The sequence below is a fragment of the Zootoca vivipara genome, chromosome 6 (genome assembly GCF_965207765.1).
Source record: "Zootoca vivipara chromosome 6, rZooViv2.hap1.1, whole genome shotgun sequence".
NCBI classification, from domain to species: Eukaryota; Metazoa; Chordata; class Lepidosauria; order Squamata; family Lacertidae; genus Zootoca; species Zootoca vivipara.
The window spans coordinates 81,828,298-81,848,792 of record NC_142589.1 but is presented as its reverse complement, the minus strand read 5'-3'; positions in this window follow the sequence as shown (position 1 = coordinate 81,848,792).

Here is a 20,495-nt window from a genome sequence, read left to right as displayed (position 1 = left end):
CTCAATCCCAGATGTATGTTGAGTGAGTGGGGTTGGTTGGGGCAATCCTAACATGCTCAGGTGCACTCCAGACTGGACTGTAAAATCACAGCAGGCCCCACGCTGGGCAAAAGATCCCTGCATTGCAGGGGGTTGGACTAGATGGCCCCTGGGGTACTTCCCAACTATACGACTCTACGGTTCTAGGATTCCATCCCTGCTTTTTTTCCAAACAGGTTCTGTGTTGAGCTTTGACTCAGTTTACACCCTGGTTATTCTCTCAGGAAGAAATGTGTCACCGTTTGGGTCCAAAGTCCACCTGCTCAGGATCAGAAAGTAGTTACACACACTGACCTCTCTCGGCCTGGAAATTATGGGGTGGCCATACAGGGTGGCCAGCACCCATGAAGTTTAACAACTTCCCCAGGCTCACTGGGTTTTTCACTCTGGGAGCTGGTTTGGCTGAGCAGGGAAGGAGGCAAGATAAAATTGCAAGATGGTGCTTCTGATCATGTGCAGAGTGCCTTCACAATTGACCCCCCCCCCACACACACACCTTTGCTTTGCCCATGCTCCAGCTTTTGACCGGTGCCTGCTTGGCACGGTTGGTTTGAATCCGCCCAAAATATATTCTTGGCGGAGATGAATTTATGGAAAGCGGGACAAAGTTAGGGGAAACACCCAAGGAATTCTGCAGAAAACAACAGGAGGTCTTTCTCCGTCCTGGGCTCGGTGACTCACGAAAGGCATTTTTAATGCGTTCATCATAGGAGGAAAGTTAAAGTGGGGATAATAATGCTTGGCCCCGGAGTTTAGAACAGCATTGCTGTGCTGACGCCAGGACTGGGTTAATGGCTCACTCCTCTCTGGGGAGTTTGACAAGTCAAGGACAAACAGTGAGCTCATTGTGCTGAGAGGCTCAGGTGAGCTGTTTACCTGCTGGGCTGGCTCCACTGATGCTCCACAGAGAGAGGGAGAGAGAAGAGCCAGCTGCCTGGATCCCAAAGCGGGAGATTAAGTCCATTTCAGTGCCTTGTTGTGACAAAGAGCCCAAGAGATCAGAAGGAAAGGGAGCAATGCTGCCTCTTTCCCTTGGTTTGCAAGGATGCAAGCGTTTGAGCTGCACAGATCTCCTTCTCTCTCCATTACCTGACCAAGAGCTCTGTAGAACTCGGAAGCTTGCCTGCTTGTGCGGTTTTCTGTTTTTTTTAAACAAGAGGCACTTTTGAACCAGCGGTAGAAGTTGGAGCTCAAGAGAACAACAGTTCCACCATCTCAGATTAGGGCTGATTGAAACCAATCAATTGTTGTGGGGCCTATCAGACGTCTTAATGTATTTTTCGGTTCATTTCTGTTTTATGGCCGCTTAAGGTTATTAAAGCCCCTGCAGCCAGTGGCACAAGGAGGAAAGCATATGGTTATTCTTGTTTCTGTAGAACAAATATTGTGTTTCCCCCATACGGTTATAAGAATTTATTTTGATGCAGCTTTAGCCCACTGATTCCTAGTAGCAATGCGCCAGGTCACACTAGAGAACTGCAAGGAATGAATGAATCGTGAAAGGCTCCAGAGGAGTCTTCCTGCTGCAACTCTGTATGCTCTACTGCTGGATCTGGCCTTCAAATCAGTCTCTGCTGGGAGGCAGATCATTCTGTCCCTTTTCTCCAAGGCACAGGATTCAATCTTTCTGTCATTCCAGCTGAAGAAATGTGACGGGCTCCTGAGAGCTGAAACCTTTCGGTGATCATCCCATAGGTTTTGAGTGAACGAAAGCTGCGGCGACGTTGGAGCTATACATTTTAACAGTTTGGTCCTTTCTGAACAAGACCTCGTCTGGAGTTTGAATCTCTGTGGGCAGCCCCACCATAGGTGGGGAAAGTGCCTCTTCTCCCACAGCCCCTCCTGCAGCTCCGAGAAGATGGTGACGTTGGCGTGGCCAATTTTCATCGGCGTGCGAAGCCATCTCTGTCGACGTGGCGGCACTGTCTGGGCACAACACGGAGGGAGGAGACCAGAAGCACAGCAAGAAAATCCTGTCCCCACTTTCTTTGGCGGTTGGTATTCAAATGATCTCTCTGAAGTTTGCACAACCGGAGGCAGAAACCTGGCTGCTAAAGCAGAGGGGGAAATCCCCAGACGAGAACCTGAGAATTTCTCATCTGATAATAGAGTCCCTTTGGGCTCTGCGGGGTCCTCCCCACCTGCCAGAGGAAGACAGAACATTGCACACATGCACATGTGCGTGCACACACACACACACACGCACACACACACACACACCAAACATGCTCCTTGCCAGGTCAGCTTGTAACATGGAAATTCCAGCGTGAGGTTGCAAGGAAACCAGGGTTCGAAATACTGGCCACGCTGGTTTGGAACATAGATCTTGGTTTAGGCAAGTTCCGGTCTGGGGGGAAGGTGGGGTATTGATAATAATAACAACAACAGAATCACAGAGTTGGAAGGGACCCTGAGGATCATCTAGTACAGGCATCCCCAAACTTCGGCCCTCCAGATGTTTTGGACTACAATTCCCATCTTCCCCGACCACTGGTCCTGTTAGCTAGGGATCATGGGAGTTGTAGGCCAAAACATCTGGAGGGCCGCAGTTGGGAATGCCTGATCTAGTCCAACCCCCTGCAATGCAGGAATATGCAGCTCTCCACTATGGGGATCGAACCTGCAACCTTGCCGTTCTCAGCACCACACTCTAATCAACTGAGCTATTATTATTATTATTATTATTATTATTATTATTATTATTATTATTATCCCGCCCATATGGCTGGGTTTCCCCAGCCACTCTGGGTGGCTCCCAACAGAGGACTAAAAACAGAATAAAACTTCAAACATTATAAACTTCCCTAAACAGGGCTGCCTTCAGATGTCTTCTAAAGGTCAGGTAGTTGTTTATTTCCTTGACATCTGATGGGAGGGCGTTCCACAGGGTGGGCGCCACCACCGAGAAGGCTCTCTGCCTGGTTCCCTGTAACCTCACTTCTTGCAGGGAAGGAACCGCCAGAAGGCCTTTGGAGCTGGACCTCAGTGTCTGGGCAGAATGATGAAGACGCTCCTTCCGGTATACTGGGCCCGAGGCTGTTGAGGGCTTTAAAGGTCAGCACCAACACTTTGAATTATGCTCGGAATAATAATACTGTACTGTAATGGTAACAATGCAAAATGAATGTGACAGTTAGGGACAAGACAACGAGAGACTGAGAAGACAACAGTGCTTCTAGGCATGCACAGAGATCTCTATATAGGGCAAAGGTTCTCCTGTGATTTGGGTAATCACCACCCGATTGCAGCAGCGCTAGATTAGGCCACATCAAAGCCAGATCTCTCCAACTTAGCCCATTTCATAGAATCATAGAGTTGGAAGAGACCACAAGGGCCATCCAGTCCAACACCCTGCCAAGCGGGAAACACCATCAACACCTTCATTTGCTAGGCCACCCATTAAGGAAAGGACATAGGCTCAGCTCCAACTGTTTTTTCAAGTGATAAATCTCTCTGGGTCTGTCGATTACGTGAAAAGTCTCTTAGCCAGAGATGGAAGGACCTTGAAGCAATGTAGGGCATTTAAGGCAGGGATGAATGTGTGCAGGTTAACCGGATGGGTCCAGACAGGTTTTCCCAACGGAGGGAATTTGCCATGGGAATGTCCCTACCCACAGAATGTCTGTCTTGGGGACATGAACCTTCTGACGCAGCATCACAAAATCACGCAAGCTTGTTGCCACAGCAGTCAGTCAGTCATCTGAGACTCCAGACAGAAGAGTTGGACACCCCTGAAGATCTCCGCTTCGTTTTATTTATTTTTCAAAACACATGCACATGCATGTTTCTAGTCCTCATTGAGGCTCCTTCTAAAATTGAAAGTAGCAACCTAACCCAGACTATGGAGAGGTGATATGCTAGCCATCTTTAAATATCCGAAGGCCGTTCCATGGATGATGGAGAGGAGGCCTGTTTGCTGCCTGCTCCAGAGGGCAGGACACGGACAACAGATTCAAAAGGCAAGGAAGGGGAATATAGCGAGTATCTGGAAAAGCACTGCCCTCAAATCAATACCTGGACTTGCCTTGACTAGTTTCCGCAAAATAAATTAAGGTGTGAGAATGTAAGATAAAGAGAAAAATAGAGAAGAGGAATTGAGAAAGAAACAGTTGACTGAGTATACAACCGGACCCACGTTGAGGATGAAGGAGTCAAATGGAAATGAAGAAGAACTGAAATAGGGATGTGTCTCTAACATCTGCTTTGCATTTGTAGTTGTAGTATCTTTTTGTTAGTTTGTTTTGTGAGTGTTTTCTGTGTTGGTGTCGGTTTGATACATCAATAATAAAGAAAGAAAGATTGCGGGGGGAGGCAAGGAAGGAGATCCCAGCTCCACATTGGGGAGAACTTTCTAACAGTCCTTCAATGGCAGAACAGACACCTTGGGAAGGGGGTGGAGGTTTTTAAACAGAGAGTGGATGGCTGTCTGCCAGGGATGCCTTTGTTGTGATTCGTGCATTGGAAGGTTGAACTGGATGACCCCTGGGGTCCCTTCCAACTCTATGATTCTACTCAGTGAAAACCATATACTGTACTGAGTCATCTCCAGAAAATGTTGCTCACCACATGTATCGACAGTGTTAATGAACCACATTACCCCAAACTCTCTGGAACTCTGCCTCTGCAAACCTGAAGCCCAGATGTTTTCTACTACAACTCCCATCAGCCCCAGTCAGCACAATCATGGGAGTTGTAGTCCAGAACATGTGTGCTATTCTGGCCCTTTAAGAACAGGCCAGCCTCCAGCTGTTCCTGATTTTCCCTGCTGCAGGCCTGTCTTTGGTGCACCTGCTGGAGAATCGTATAAGACCTCATACATTTAAAGCAGCATAATACCACTTTAAACAGTTGTGGCTTCCCCCAAAGAATTCTGGGAGCTGTGGTTTCCTGATGTGGCCCCTGCATTGCAGGGGGCTGGACTAGATGACTCTTGGAGAGCCCTTCTGACTCCCCAATTTTTTATTTATTTAAATGTCTGGCCTATGCAGGTGCTGTCTCCCTCTCCCTCTCGCACAACACAGTCCCCCCCCCCAATTCCCCTGGTCTGCATGCATGCATGGCAAATTCTTGCAGCTTCACCATCATTGATGACAGGTGGATGGCTGAGATTCGCTTCCCTCTTGAAACTCCTGCTGACCTTGTATGACCCTTGGGCTTGTCGATCAGAAAGTCAGCGGTTTGAATCCCCATGACAGGGTGAGCTCCTGTTGCTCTGTCCCAGCTCCTGCCAACCCAGCAGTTCGAAAGCATGCCAGTGCGAGTAGATAAATAGGTACCACTGCGGCGGGAAGGTAAACGGCGTTTCCGTGTGCTCTGGTTTCCGTCATGGTGTCCCGTTGCACTAGAAGGGGCTTAGTCCTGCTGGCAACATGACCCGGAAAGCTGTCTGTGGACAAACGCTGGCTCCCTCAGACTGAAAGTGAGATGAGCGCTGCAACCCCATAGTTGCCTTTGACTGGACTTAACCGTCCAGGGGTCTTTTACCTTTTTACTTTACCCCTATTTTGTGCATCTCAGTTCCCTCTGTGAGAACAGAATGCTGGACTAGATGGGCCATTGGCCTGATCCAGCAGTTTCTTCTTAGGTTCTTAACTAAAGTTTCTGTGGATATGCGATACCCAGAACCCAGCTTCACCCCTGGGCTGAGCTCAAAATCCCAATCGTGGCTTTGGAGTGTCAATGTGTGTGCTTTGATTCAAACCATCTAAGGACCAGATCGGGAAAGAAACATCTCTGAGCATGGGCGAAGTGCCTTAAACTTGCCATCATCACATCACTCTCCCTATGTACCTGAGGTTTTAGAGGGAAGTAAACTGGAGGGTTAAACATCTAGGCCAGGGGTCAGCAAACTTTTTCAGCCGTGGGCCGGTACACCGTCCCTCAGACCATGAGGTGGGCCGGACTATATTTTGGGGAAAAAAGAATGAACAAATTCCTATACCCCACAAATAACCCAGAGATGCATTTTAAATAAAAGCACACATTCTACTCATGTAAAAACACCAGGCAGATCCCACAAATAACCCAGAGATGCATTTTAAATAAAAGGACGCATTCTACTCATGTAAAAACACGCTGATTCCCGGACCATCCGCATCCGGCCCCCGGGCCTTAGGTTGCCTACCCCTGATCTAGGCTCATCTGGTCAGGTCTTCCTGCCTTTTACAAGAAACGGAGAAGCTTCTTAAAAATGGATGTTATTTATGAGATATGGGGTGGGTGGTTTAGGCAAAAATGAAAGAAGAGGGGAATGAGCTTGGGATGGCCTCCTCTTGCTGGAGAGTCAGGTCTCATGCATCCTGCTTCCTGTGGAAAGATGAGCCAGGTTGGTTTTCTTGAGATGTAGTTTCTCCCCAGAAACTGATCCCCTTCCAGGAATCGGCTCCAGCGGTGGGAGAGGTTTCTCCCGACTTCTTAATGGAGCACATTGAGTCTGCCTTTGGCTACTGGGGAAACCCCTGGCACTGAGCTTTGTGCAGAGAGGCTGGGCCAAGCCAGCCTGGAAATACCCCTTCGGGAGGGAGACAGCGCAGTGCTCTGTCAGTCGGCAGGCCTGCAGCATGTGCTTTCCGGGTGTCAAGGAAGCAGGGAGTGTTTTGGAAGGGGATTGCCTGCTCTGCTTCGGTCGATGTCGCAACGAGATGGTTTATGGCACAACAGAGCTGGGGGGGGGGGAAGAGGAGGGAGGAGGAAAAACCCCTCCACCTGGTGCCTATTTGCTATGATTGACCATTTCCATTTCCTGGCGGTTGCCAGGATGGTTTCCCTAGGTGGTGGAAATCAGGAAAAGGAAAATAAATCTGCTCTTGGAAAGGCGCCAGCCTGCTGGTTTGTCACCTGGGTTGATTAAATTTCAGTGCCTTTGCAAGGGCTGAAATATCGACACAGGCGCCTTTCAGAGATCTGGAGATATCGAGGGAAGGACACGGTCACTTAAACAATGCATGCAATAAGCAACAGACGCCCGCTGATTAAATAGCCGGAGTTGGTCAATCGTCTGCCTAAGGAGTAATTAAAATTAAAATCACCTTGGACGTTGCTTGCTCAAGAGAGGGACAGGAGCTTCCTTGTGGGAAGGAAAGGGTGCCTTTGGGATTTCCCGTTTTCATTCCCCAACCTTTCCCAACCTAGTGCCCTCCAGATCTTTTGGACTTGCAAGTCCCATCAGCAACCGGCAGCCCTGCTGTGCTCCCCATCGACACCCCCCAGCGTTGCTTGTTGTCAGTAGCTACTGGGAATTGTAGCCCAAAGCCTCTAGAAGGCACAGAGGCCACATAAATGTAAAGGTAAAGGGACCCCTGACCATTAGGTCCAGTCGTGACCAACTCTGGGGTTGCGCGCTCATCTCGCATTATTGGCTGAGGGAGCCGGCGTATAGCTTCCAGGTCATGTGGCCAGCATGACAAAGCCACTTCTGGCGAACCAGAGCAGCACACGGAAACGCCGTTTACCTTCCCGCTGTAGCGGTTCCTATTTATCTACTTGCACTTTGACATGCTTTCGAACTGCTAGGTTGGCAGGAGCTGGGACCGAGCAACGGGAGCTCACTCCGTCACAGGGATTCGAACCACTGACCTTCTGATCAGCAAGCCCTAGGCTCAGTGGTTTAACCCACAGCGCCACCTGGGTCCCCTAGTAGGTCAGTAGCTACTGGGAATTGTAGCCCAAAGCCTCTAGAAGGCACCGAGGCCACATATTTCACCATAAATCTAAGGTGCTCTGACACCGCTTTAATCAGTCACACCTCCCTGCAATGAATCCTGGGAGCTGTAGTTTGTTAAGGGTGTTTTTTGGAGGCTTCTGCTCCCAGAGTGGTTTAACAATTATCAGTCCTTCTTCCCAGAGCATTCTGGGAATTGTAGCTCTATGAGAGGTATAGAGGTCCCCGAACAAACTATAGCTCCCAGAATTGTTTTGGGGAAGCTGTGTCCTGTGTCCTGGAGGGAACTCAGTGGCAAATGGGACGATGGACTCGGTGGTCTGTTCTAGCAAGGCAGTTCTCACATTCCTTAGATTCCTTAGTTCTCTCTTTGCTTTCCAAAACCGATTTTAATAGAGGGCTGGAAAACAAGGAAATCTTAAGCCAGAGATAGATATAGATAGATAGATGATAGATAGATAGATAGATAGATAGATAGATAGATAGATAGATGGATGATAGGTTTTTTTCAGCCAGAACTCGATTCAGGTGGACACCATTGCCATTATAAGAGAACGGAGGGGGGCATTCATGGTGAGTTCTGGCACCTCTTTTTCTAGAAAAATAGCACTGGATAGATACACAGTGGGACCTCTGTTTAAGAGCAGCTCTGTTTACAAACTATTCGGTTTACAAACTCCGCAAAACTGGAAATAGTGTCTTGGTTTGCGAACTTTACCTCGGTCTACGAACGGAAGCCGAACGGTGGAAGGGCACCGGCAGCGGGAGGTCTCATCAGGGAAAGTGCACCTCGGTTTAAGAATGGATTTGGTTTAAGAACAGACTTCCGGAACGGATTAAGTTCGTAAACCGAGATACCACTGTAATCATTATATAATGAGTCTGGCTGCCAGCATAGCTGCCAAGTTATCCCTTTTTTAAAGGGATTTTCCCTTATGCTGAATAGGCTTCCTCGCGGGAAAAGGGAAAACTTGGCAGCTATGGTCTGGCTGGGGCAACCCAGTGAGATGGCCAGCATGTAAATCATAAAATAATAATAATAATAATAACAACAACAACAACAACAACAACAACAACAACAACAATCCTGCCAAACCACTGTGCTCAGCAATAGTAGTCTGATCTGCCAAACCACTTAACAGCACTTAAAACTGGTGTCGCAGAGAATAGCTATGAAGCTATGAAAGTTTGCAAGGAAATTCAAGACTGGGGAGGGAAGTCTGGAGGTTTTCCGTCAATCCGTTTCCGTTGGAGAAGGACCTGGAGTCTTCCTAGTGGCGTTTCCAGGGGCGCAGTGGAAGCCGACATGGGCACCCTGACCGCCTTTGCGACACTGCCAGAGGTCTCCCAGCCCACGCTTCTGGAATGGCGCACTGCGTCACAGGTGCCCTGAAGACCGAGGCCACCTCCAATAGCCCCTCGTGGTGCCGGGCTGGCCTTGAGTGGGTGGGGGTGATACCAAGAGCGAAACCCTCTGGATGAGGACGGGTGGCCCCCTTGCATTGCTGCTGCTTCTAAAGATAGGGCAGCGTGTTTGCTAAGGGTTTACACATTGACAGAACTCCAGGCGGGCGCAGAAAAGCCAGCCGTCAAATTGTGAGTAAGCGCTGCGGTACCGAAACACATATGACCACCCTGGTTATTCACCGTCTGAACCTGTCTGTCTGCAAGCAGCAGCTGCTGTCTTTTACCCACTCCTAGTCCTGAGACTTTGGCACTTGTTCTTTTATTTTTTAAAACCACAAACAGGATCTGGGACGTGATGTCCAGGCGCTGGGAAACATGAAGGCGAGTGCAAGATAAGGGTTCAGTTGCTGGGAAATTATGATCTTGCTTCTTGTTATCAAGTGTCCTTGGGTTGGGACAGGTTTGTAGTCAAAATAAGGGGAGAGGGTATAAGAGAAACCGCAGACTGAGCTTTGCTGTTGCTCTGTGCTTGCTGAGAAGGGGTAAACAGAAGGATTCTGGGAAGTGAGAGGCCATAGTGTCATGTTTGGGTCTGGTCTATGGCTGAGCAGGCCCTGGAGGATTCTGGGAAATGAGAAGCAACCATAATAGTCAGAAAGGATTATGGGAAAGGAAAAGGCCCTGCTGGCAACCAGGAAATGGGCCCTTTCAGTTCCTTTGCGAATCCCGGCTCACTTCTCCTTTCTGTGCACTTGTATAACGTCTCTCAAATGTCAGCGCGGAGAGTTAGGCAAGTGGAGGAGGGAATCTCCCACAAAAGAGGTTGTTAACTTCCTCTCCAAGCTGGGTGAGGAAGTTGGTCATGCGCACAGGAAATTGCGCTTGCTCTGTGTGTGTGTGTATTATTGCCTCCAAACTTCTGTTGAATTTCAGCTACGTACCTTGCGACTCCCAAACAAAACAAAACAAAACAAAACAAACAACAACACCCCGCTCAGCCCCGGAGAAGAGGTTGTGGGTAGAGTGCGCACAAGATGGGGGAAGATGCTGGGTTCAGATCTTACTGCTGACACTCACTCGCTCGGTGGCGTCAAGACAATTGGGGCGCGCAGCCAAAACAGCACACATGACCCCCTCAGAGCAGCCCCTTCAGCAGCCTGGTGCCCTCTGGACTACAACTCCCATCTTCAGCCCCCTCCTGGTTGCTGATCATCATGACAGCTAAAAAATGCAGTAGTTAAACTGTGGAACTCCCTCCCACAGGAGGCAGTGATGGCTTTAAAAGACGCTCTTCTTCTGCTTTTATGTGCACATTCCAGACTGGGGCCCTGTGCCGTTACTTCTCCTTTGAAACTGAAGAGGTCAACTTCTGCACACCATTTTTAAAATATGGATAATGGTGATTACAGAAACAATGGGCCAGATTCGTGGAGGAGGGCAGGGGTGTCCTCAAGATGTCCTTCAAAGCGTGTATTCATGATCTGGGCTCACGGTGTCTTGGATAGACACGACCCCACTCTCATGAACTGTTTGCGCCTGCAAATGTTTCGGAGGACGGGCACACTTCTCCGTTTCCAAACAGGGCACGCCCCGTAACTTCCTGCTGCAATCGGGCAACTTTTTGTGTACCACAAATGCTCTGATATATTTTCTGCTCCTCTTTTGTTGTGCTACAGCGCAAGGGTGGCAATAGCGCAGTTGTTTTGGGGAAACACCACGGAACAAGAGGAATGACGTGTGGACGGTCCGGTATAAATCTTCCAACAATGTGTTTTTATTGCACCCATGACCTGAGGCAGAAGGCACCCGCAGACCACCTCCAGCACCCTGCAGTCTGGAGGGTCCCTTCTGTGCTGCCGGGTCCTGGGGTGGCAGAGCCCAGGCTTTGGACACAGGGGGTCTCCAGTTCAACAACCAATTACTCAGCAACTGAACTTGACCATCGGGCCTCTCGCTTCCCAGAATCCTCCAGGGCCTGCTCAGCCATAGGCCAGATTATGCCATCAATGTAGCTCTCTTATCCGGGTTTTCAAAGAGTAGGGAACTTCTGGATTTAGAGAGGGGAAACGGCAGTAGTTGGAGGAGAATGCCGTTTGGGCAAGGGGGAAACTAAAGGAGGCACACGGGGGTTCGCAAATCACATGAAGACGAGGTGTGGACAAGCCCCAAATGAACATAAGAACTGGGGGTGGGGGGGGGAGAGAGAGAGAGAGACAACCCCAAGTTCAGGCAAAGGAGGGTGTTGCGGAGAAGAAGTTAGGGCAGACTGCAGAGGGACAGAGGGGTTTGGCTCTCCTAAAATCTACCTGATGCTGCCTGGGTGCTCCTTTGTCTAGCTGAGCACCTCCTTCTCTAAGACATTATCTGGAAGCTCTCTTCCCACACCCACGGGTCTCTCCACGCTGGGAAACCACCCCTGTCGTGCAGATGCCAGCGTCTGGCCCTCCTTGAGACATACACGCCTGACTCATCCTATCCCGCTTGGCTGGGGTGACACAGGGTCAGGGCAGCCTGGCGAATTGTTTGGGGACTGTTCTGCAGATGGGCTTGGATGAGAACAAAACCGGGTGGCGGGAGGCAGAGGGAGCCAAGTTTTGTTTTTTGTACCCCTCCGAAGGAGCCTTGGCAAGAAAACACACACATCAGAGCTGTTAAAGCCAGAGGGGGCAGGGTTGTGACTCCCTGGAAGTAGCACCAAGGCCCCGCCAAGGCCCCAAGCTAAAGTCAGGATGATGAGCCTGACCGTTCCCCAATACCATACACAATTCTTCTTCTTTGGCGATCACTTGTAGCTGAGTTTGTGTTCCATAAACATGGTTTAACAATGAGTCCGTAAGTGACTGTGGAGGCCAATTCTGGATCCACACGTCCTTCCACAGTGGGGACATTGGTTTTGGGGAAGGAGTTGATCACAGCGTAGATTTGCCAAGCGTGCCTTCCTCTTAGCACGTTTCTCCCTTGCGTCCAGAGTTCGAGCGTCTTCAAAGCCCATGACACCTTTGGTGAAGGCTGTTCTCCAATTGGAGCGCTCGCAGGCAAGTGTTTACCAGTTGTCGATGTTTATACTACATTTTTTTTAAAAGATTTGCCTGGAGAGTGTTTTTAAACCTCTTTTGTTGACCACCAGCATTACACTTTCCATTTTTAAGTTCAGAATAGAGTAGTTGCTTTGGAACAGTGTTTCTCAACCTTTTTTGGGCCACGGCACACTTGTTCCGTGAAAAAAATCACAAGGCACACCACCATTTAAAAAGTTAAAAAACTCTGTGCCGCGCTATATTATAATTATGACTGTAAGAAACACTTGCCAAATATTGCTTTCCGGCGGGTCAGTGTTGTGTATTGGCGGCCGCCAGGCTCGTTTGCACTGAGCTTTGGGAAAGAGGAGGAGAAATATTGCTTTCCGGCGGGTTATTGTTGATTATTGGCGGCCGCCAGGCACGTGACAATGCAAATCGCCCTTCTCGTCGCGGCACGTCGCGGCACACCAGCCAGCGTCTCGCGGCACACTAGTGTGCCGCGGACCAGCGGTTGAGAAACGCTGCTTTGGAAGACGATCATCAGGCATCTGCACAATATGACCAGTCCAATGAAGTTGATGTTGAAGAATCATTTCTTCAACACTGGTGATCTTTGCTTCTTCCAGTACACTGGTTTTAGTTCACCTGTCTTCCCAAGTGATGTGTCAAATTTTTCGGAGACACCTTTGATGACCTTAAAATCCCAAACCTCCCTCTTTTGTCCTAATTCTACGGCACAAGTGAAACCAGCTATTAAATGCATGCTTAAATGAAATACTATTATTTTATTAAAGAACTCCGCATTTTCTGTGAATGGGTAACGACTGACCAATCAGGATGGTTACATTTTGACAGACAGCCAACCAGACGTTGCAAACAGCAACCTCTAGTGTCTGGAGCGCACACTCAACAGGGAATCACCGCGATTCTTATGCAGGGAAGGCAGCCCAGCCTTTTGAATGGTTGATTGAGCACCGTCCTGCTGGCAGACAATGGAATTGGATTCATAAAATGTATCCATTCTGATTTCAATTGCCCAGAAGTGTTACAATGCAACTTGGCTGAAGGGGAAAACATACAACTTCTCCAGAAATTTATATAAAATCAATGTCTTAACTCAGGGGTCAGCAACTTTTTCAGCAGGGGGCCGGTCCACTGTCCCTCAGACCTTGTGGGGGGCTGGACTATATTTTTTTGGGAGGGAAATGAACGAATTCCTATGCCCCACAAATAACTCTGAGATGCATTTTAAATAAAAGGACACATTCTACTCAAGTAAAAACACCAGACAGGCCCCACAAATAAATAAAAGGACACATTCTAAAAACACGCTGATTCCCGGACCGTTTGCAGGCCAGATTGAGAAGGCAATAGGGCCGCATCTGGCCCCCAGGCCTTAGTTTGCCTACCCATGCCTTAACTGATTCGCTGCATTCCAATGACATCTTACTCTGACTTGGAAGGCAGATCTTAGGCACGGCCTTCTTCCATAATCCTACAGGCATATGGTCATGTAAGGGACGCAGGTGGAGCTGTGGTCCAAACCACTGAGCCTCTTGGGCTTGCTGATCAGAAGGTCGGTGGTTCAAATCCCCGCAACGGAGTGAGCTCCTGTTGCTCTGTCCCAGCCCCTGCCAACCTATCAGTTCGAAAGCACATCAAAGTGCAAGTAGATAAATAGGTACCGCTGCGGCGGGAATGTAAACGGTGTTTCCATGCGCTCTGGTTTCCGTCATGGTGTTCCGTCGGGCCAGAAGCGGCTTAGTCATGCTGGCCACATGACCCGGAAAGCTGTCTGTGGACAAATGCTGGCTCCCTCGGCCTGAAAGCGAGATGAGCACCGCAACCCCATAGTTGCCTTTGACTGGACTTAACTGTCCAGGGATCCTTTACCTTTTATGGTCACGTCACATACAACTCGCCCCTTCCCAGGAGGAAGCAGAATAAGGAACAGGAGATGTTCAGAAGCAACAATGAACCAGACAGAAATCCATTGGTGGAGTGTATCGGAACCAGGTACTCTCAAAGCCCAAACTCAGGAAAGTCCGGAAGGCAGAGAAAAGTGTAAATAGTTTTATTGTTCTTTGGGAAGTTGGTTTGTTGTTGTTGTTTAGTCGTTTAGTCATGTCCGACTCTTCGTGACCCCATGGACCATAGCACGCCAGGCACTCCTGTCTTCCACTGCCTCCCGCAGTTTGGTCAAACTCATGTTCGTAGCTTCGAGAACACTGTCCAACCATCTCATCCTCTGTCGTCCCCTTCTCCTTGTGCCCTCCATCTTTCCCAGCATCAGGGTCTTTTCCAGGGAGTCTTCTCTTCTCATGAGGTGGCCAAAGTATTGGAGCCTCAGCTTCACGATCTGTCCTTCCAGTGAGCACTCAGGGCTGATTTCCTTCAGAATGGATAGGTTTAATCTTCTTGCAGTCCATGGGACTCTCAAGAGTCTCCTCCAGCACCATAATTCAAAAGCATCAATTCTTCGGCGATCAGCCTTCTTGATGGTCCAGCTCTCAGTTCCATACACCACTACTGGGAAAACCATAGCTTGAACTATACGGACCTTTGTAGGCAAGGTGATGTCTCTGCTTTTTAAGATGCTGTCTAGGTTTGTCATTGCTTTTCTCCCAAGAAGCAGGCATCTTTTAATTTCGTGACTGCTGTCACCATCTGCAGTGATCAAGGAGCCCAAGAAAGTAAAATCTCTCACTGCCTCCATTTCTTCCCCTTCTATTTGCCAGGAGGTGATGGGACCAGTGGCCATGATCTTGGTTTTTTTTGATGTTGAGCTTCAGACCACATTTTGCACTCTCCTCTTTCACCCTCATTAAAAGGTTCTTTAATTCCTCCTCACTTTCTGCCATCAAGGTTGTGTCATCTGCATATCTGAGGTTGTTGATATTTCTTCCGGCAATCTTAATTCCGGAAGTTGAGAAGTTGGTACTTAGTGTCATTTGAAGTCTACTCACTATTGATCCAGAGTAGATTCCAATGTATAGTTAGCAGAGTAAAAACTTAAACACGTTGCAGGATTCCCAAAAGTAGACCAGAGGCAATATTTCATCCAGCAGAACTTTACTGCTACTGAAGGCAAATGAGCATAATGGTCACAAATCCAATGCAATCAGGATTGGCTCTGTCCATAAGAAATCCAGTTGCAGCAGACTTAACTAACTTACAATTACTAATAAAACTTTAGAACCTTGACACTATACAGTATACAGAACACCAAGAGAAAAGAGGTACAGAAAGCAAAAGAGAGTGAAACTCAGGCTTCTTCTGGCCGTACTATTATAGTCTGCATGACCTTGCAGAAGAGATAACAGAACCAGTTTAAACCAACTGTACTCAGCTTCCCAGAAGGTATAACCCATGGGTAGGCAAACTAAGGCCCGGGGGCTGGATCCGGCCCAATCGCCTTCTAAATCCAGCCCACAGACGGTCCAGGAATCAGCATGTTTTTACATGAGTAGAATGTGTCCTTTTATTTAAAATGCATCTCTGGGTTATTTGTGGGGCATAGGAATTCGTTCACCCCCCAAAAAAAATATTCTCTTCCCTCCTGCCTACTGTCCTTTCTTGGCTTTCTCTTGGACAGGGCTAGTGAGAGAGTCTGCGGACCACTGCTCAACTCAAAAGGGAGTTCTGAGCTCTATCCCTTTCCTCAAATTCTTCTGGCCAGCCACACCAAGGGAAAAGCAAGGGGGGGCAGGGCCTTCCGCCCCAGCTGCCCTCAGGCAAAATCCCTTGAAAGCAAGGGGCCGGAAGCCCTATTTCCTACTTTCTGCACTATCATAACCCCAGCCACACCTGTCAGGTCATGTGACCCACGTGACCCCCACTTCAGAAAGCAAGGGTGGTCTTCCAGTCTGAAATATATCCAGGGAGCGCCCGAGCTGGCGCCATGCTGTGTGGGCATCCAGCAGGGTCCCTTTTCTCAAGTTTGTGACGATAGGTAGGAGGATGCCAGGAGGGATAGCCTAGTGCAGGCATGGCCAAACCTGGCCCTCCAGTTGTTTTGGGACTACAATTCCTATCATCCATGACCACTGGTCCTGTTAGCTAGGGATGATGGGAGTTGTAGTCCCAAAACATCTGGAGGGCCGAGTTTGGCCATGCCTGGCCTAGTGGGAGACTGCTAGGGCATGGCAGAGTGGAGGCTACTGAGTAAAAGAAAAGGCAAAGGTCAAGGAAAGCCAGATAGCTCAGGACTTGGGGCCAACCCTGTGAAAGTCCACTCCGCAGAAAGGTATAGTGCCACGGCCAGGGTTAAATCAGATCCTAAGCAGAAATTGCCCTATTTCCCCTCCCCTTCCTGGTTGTCCCAGAGCTCTAAGAAAATGGCTACCAAATCATCGAAACACAAGCGGACTTCAACTGGGAGGAAGGCCTCCCGCAAGCCTTCTAGATCTGGAGGGACCCCGACTCTCCTTTAGAACATGTCTTATCCCCCTGGAAGGCAGTACCAGGCCATGAGATGCTGTCAAGAGAAAAGTTAGAAGATTTGTGGACCATCAACACAGCCTCTATGAAGCCGGAGCTGCGCTGGCCCCCAGAGGGCTCCTTTAATGAGGACCGGCTGGAAAAATTTGAAGAAAACCTTAAGGGACAAAAGGACCCATTGATTAGAGTATCTTGCTGCCTTTGAGGAGATACAGAAGCTCACGAAGAACCCAGCCTCCCCCCCAAAATCCAGCATTACAACTTCCTGTGATAAAGCAATCTACTCTTACCCCAGCACCTCCTTACGCGGATCAGTCGAAGGAAGAAGATACTAAGGAATAGACACTGATCCCCTTCTATTACCCTACACCAAGGGACCGAGCCCCTGAAGACAGACTTATAGACCTAGAGGCTGGGGCAGAAGGAGGGGGAAGCATCTGGGATGACTACCCACCAGCAAAGAAAGAAAGGGAAGGATGCACAGCCCAGACTACCACGTCCCATAATTCCTCTACGAGCCCTCCCAATACTGCCAGTTAACCCGGGGGGAATTGATGCAGACCCTCCAAGATCAGGAAAGGCCAGTAGCCTATTCTTCTTCTTTCTTTGGCAATCACTTGTACCCGAGTAAGATTGTCTTCCATCAACACGGTTTTAACAATGGGTCCGTAAGTGACTGTGGAGGCAAATTCTGGATCCACACGTCCTTCCACAGTGGGGACATTAGTTCCCGGGCGGGAGTTGATCACGGTGATAGTTTGCCAAGCATGCCTGCCTTCCTCTTAGCACGTTTCTCCCTTGCGTCCTGAGTTCGAGTGTCTTCAAAGCCCATGATGCCTCTGATAAGGGCTGTTCTCCAATTGGTGCGGTCGCAGGCCAGTGTTTCCCAACTGTTGGTGTTTATACTACATTTTTTTAAAGATTTGCCTTGAGAGATTCTTTAAACCTCTTTTGTTGACCACCGGCATTACGCTTTCCATTTTTAAGTTCAGAATAGAGTAGTTGCTTTGGAAGGCGATCATCAGGCATCCGCACAACATGACCAGTCCTACAAAGCTGATGTTGAAGAATCATTGCTTCCACACTGGTGATCTTTGCTTCTTCCAGTACACTGATATTAGTTCGCCTGTCTTCCCAAGTGATGTGTAAACTGCCAGTTAACCCGTTGGGGGGGGGGGGGATTGATGCAGATCTTCCGAGATCAGGAAAGGCCAGTAGCCTATTGCTGTCAGAAAGTTCTTCCTACGGTTTAGTCGGGATGATCCTTTCTTGCTGTTTGAATCCATTGATTTGGGTCCTGCCCTCTGGAGCAGAAGAAAGCAGGATATCTTAATGCACACACAGTTCTGGGATTGTATAAGTTTTATTTTATTTTATTAAAGCAGCAATAAAGCTCTGCCGTGAGATTGCAAGCTCCGTGGGGCCAGAGCGCTGTGCTTTGCTCTCAGTGGACACTTCTACAACAGCCTTCGCCAACCTGGTGACCTCCAGTTCGCCCGATCCAAGAGCCACCCCAATGGGAGCGCTGTGACGAGGCCTGGGTTTCTGCAGCCCAAGGTGCATCGAACTCTGTGCACAGAGCGTATTCGACACCAGCAACTCACGTTCCTGCTGAGACCGTGACTCGCCGGTGTGTGTATTTGCGACCACTGCCTTTGTGCTTGTGGAGGGGGTGGAAAGGAGGGGTTGACTCATCCCAGCTGCTCTGAAGAACCAAACAAAGCAAAACTGAATCTGGAATGTGCTGAGAACAGGACGAGGGTGTGCGTGCGGGTGACGCATAAGAACAGAGACGTCAGGCCTGGGAAGCAGGGGTGTGCCTCTGCGAGTGTGTGCAGAAAGCACAGAGCTTGTGCAGAAAGCACAGAGTTTGCTTTTCGCAAGCTGGGATCACCAAGCACTTTGGTTCCCTCCCCATCCTCCGCAAATCATCTCAGAAGCAGCACCTAATTCTCAGAATGAGGTCCTCAAGGCACTCGCACAGGCTCAAAGATGTGGCTTGTTATAATTGCTTGGTAGGTTCTAAAGCTCAGCCCTGGCTGGAAAAAGAACAAGGCCGATGGATGTCAATAATGGTTTCTGGCTTTTAGGACAGTCCTTTGGGGTTGTTTGAAGTGGATTATAGTGAGAGTGTAGGTCGCTAGACCATCCACCCAGGGGAAGAAGCAGTCCAAATCTCATCACTGATTGTTTTATTTTTATTTTTAGTTTAAATATTTTTTGTTGCATTTTCAAAATTACATATACATATGCATATATCTTCTTCAATTCCTGTTAATTATATATACTATATTCTTACATACATTGAATTTTCCCTTTCAAAGAACTATGACAGGCACCAAAGAACATTTCCCACCATCAAATTCTTTTTCTCCAAATTGTCTTCCTCCCACCTCACTGATTGTGTTAATCGTCCGTTCAAAAGCATGCCAAAAAGTGCAAGTAGATTAATAGGTACCACTCCGGTGGGAAGGTAAATGGCATTTCTGCTCTGGTTTGCCAGAAGTGGCTTTGTCATGCTGGCCACATGACCCAGAAGCTGCCTGCAGACAAACGTCAACTCCCTCGGCCAGTAAAGCGAGATGAGTGCCACAACCCCTGAGTTGTCCGCGACTGGACCTAACGGTCAGGGATCCCTTTACCTTTAACCGCCCTCAGCACCTTTCATGAACTACAGCTCCCAGAATTCTTTGGGAGGAGCCATGACTGCTTAAAATGGAATCAAAGTGTTTCAAAGGTATGGTGTGGAATTTGCTCTAATTTGTGCTCTTCCAGGATAGGGAATTAGGAGCTTAATTTAAACCATTCTGTCTTTCTTGCATTTCTGTAGCGATTTTAAAATTTCCGTTTTATAATGTGCATAAAAAAAGGAGAGTTATGGCAACGGATTAAAATTAAGAGAGCAAAACCGAAACCATGAAACAGGCACGCAGAACGAGCACATTTGCACGTGGGTTAAAATAACGAAGTCCAACTAAAGAATATCAGTGTTATTTGATTATCAAGTCCGGTTCCAGATTTCCCAGGCTTGCGATGCAAAGGAGGGTGGTCTTGAAAACGATGGCCCCAGTTTTGTATATGTAATAAAGGAATGCTAAATGATAGGTAGGAAGTGTCTGGAGTTTCCGGTCCCTGTCAAAATCTCAAAAGGGGTGCAATCGTCTCCATTAGAGCTCTGCCCCGGTGTGAGCGGTGCCAAGCACACAGTGTGAGATTTCGGGCTGTTTCCCGAAACATAGCCAAGTTTGCTATGGCATCACCCTGTCTTCTGAGCTGCGAGAGGCACCCTGGATTCCTCCTGACCCCTTTCCCGCATGTGTCAAACCGCAGCGGCCTTTCCGAAAACAGCAACTAAACGCGAAGCCCCGACTCTCACGCCCAATGCTGGGTTATCACTTCCCTTTCCTGACTACAGATGCAGTCGTGAGTTCCCAGCACGCCACTTAATCGACAGGCTTCATTTAGCCATCAGATGCCATAAAGGCACACAGCAAGAGTGCCTCTGAGCAGGTCCACAGCCAGCACTCGGTCCTTCCAGGACGAGGGGAGCTAGCAAAACGTAAGGCGGGAGGCCCACACATTTGGAAATAGTTTTGTTATTTAAAGGATGTCTAAATTAATCACCGCGGGAAACTCTCACACACACGTAGGCACGATGGCAAAAGCTGCCTCTCCGGTTCTGGAAAACAGCCCTCTAGATTATGTTATTAAGCGTGAGGATTATTATTACTAATGGCATGTTATTAAATTGCTAATTGCCGCTGTCTTTGTCTGCGGCACTTACATAACAGGGGCAACCGGGTTCACCTTGAGAACGCGATTTCGCCCCAAGTTCTCCCACACTGACGCAACGTGCAATCAGATCAGATTTGTCGGTGTGGTTTTCTTAATCAGGAAATACAAAAGAGAGAGAACCTAGTGCCCTTTCC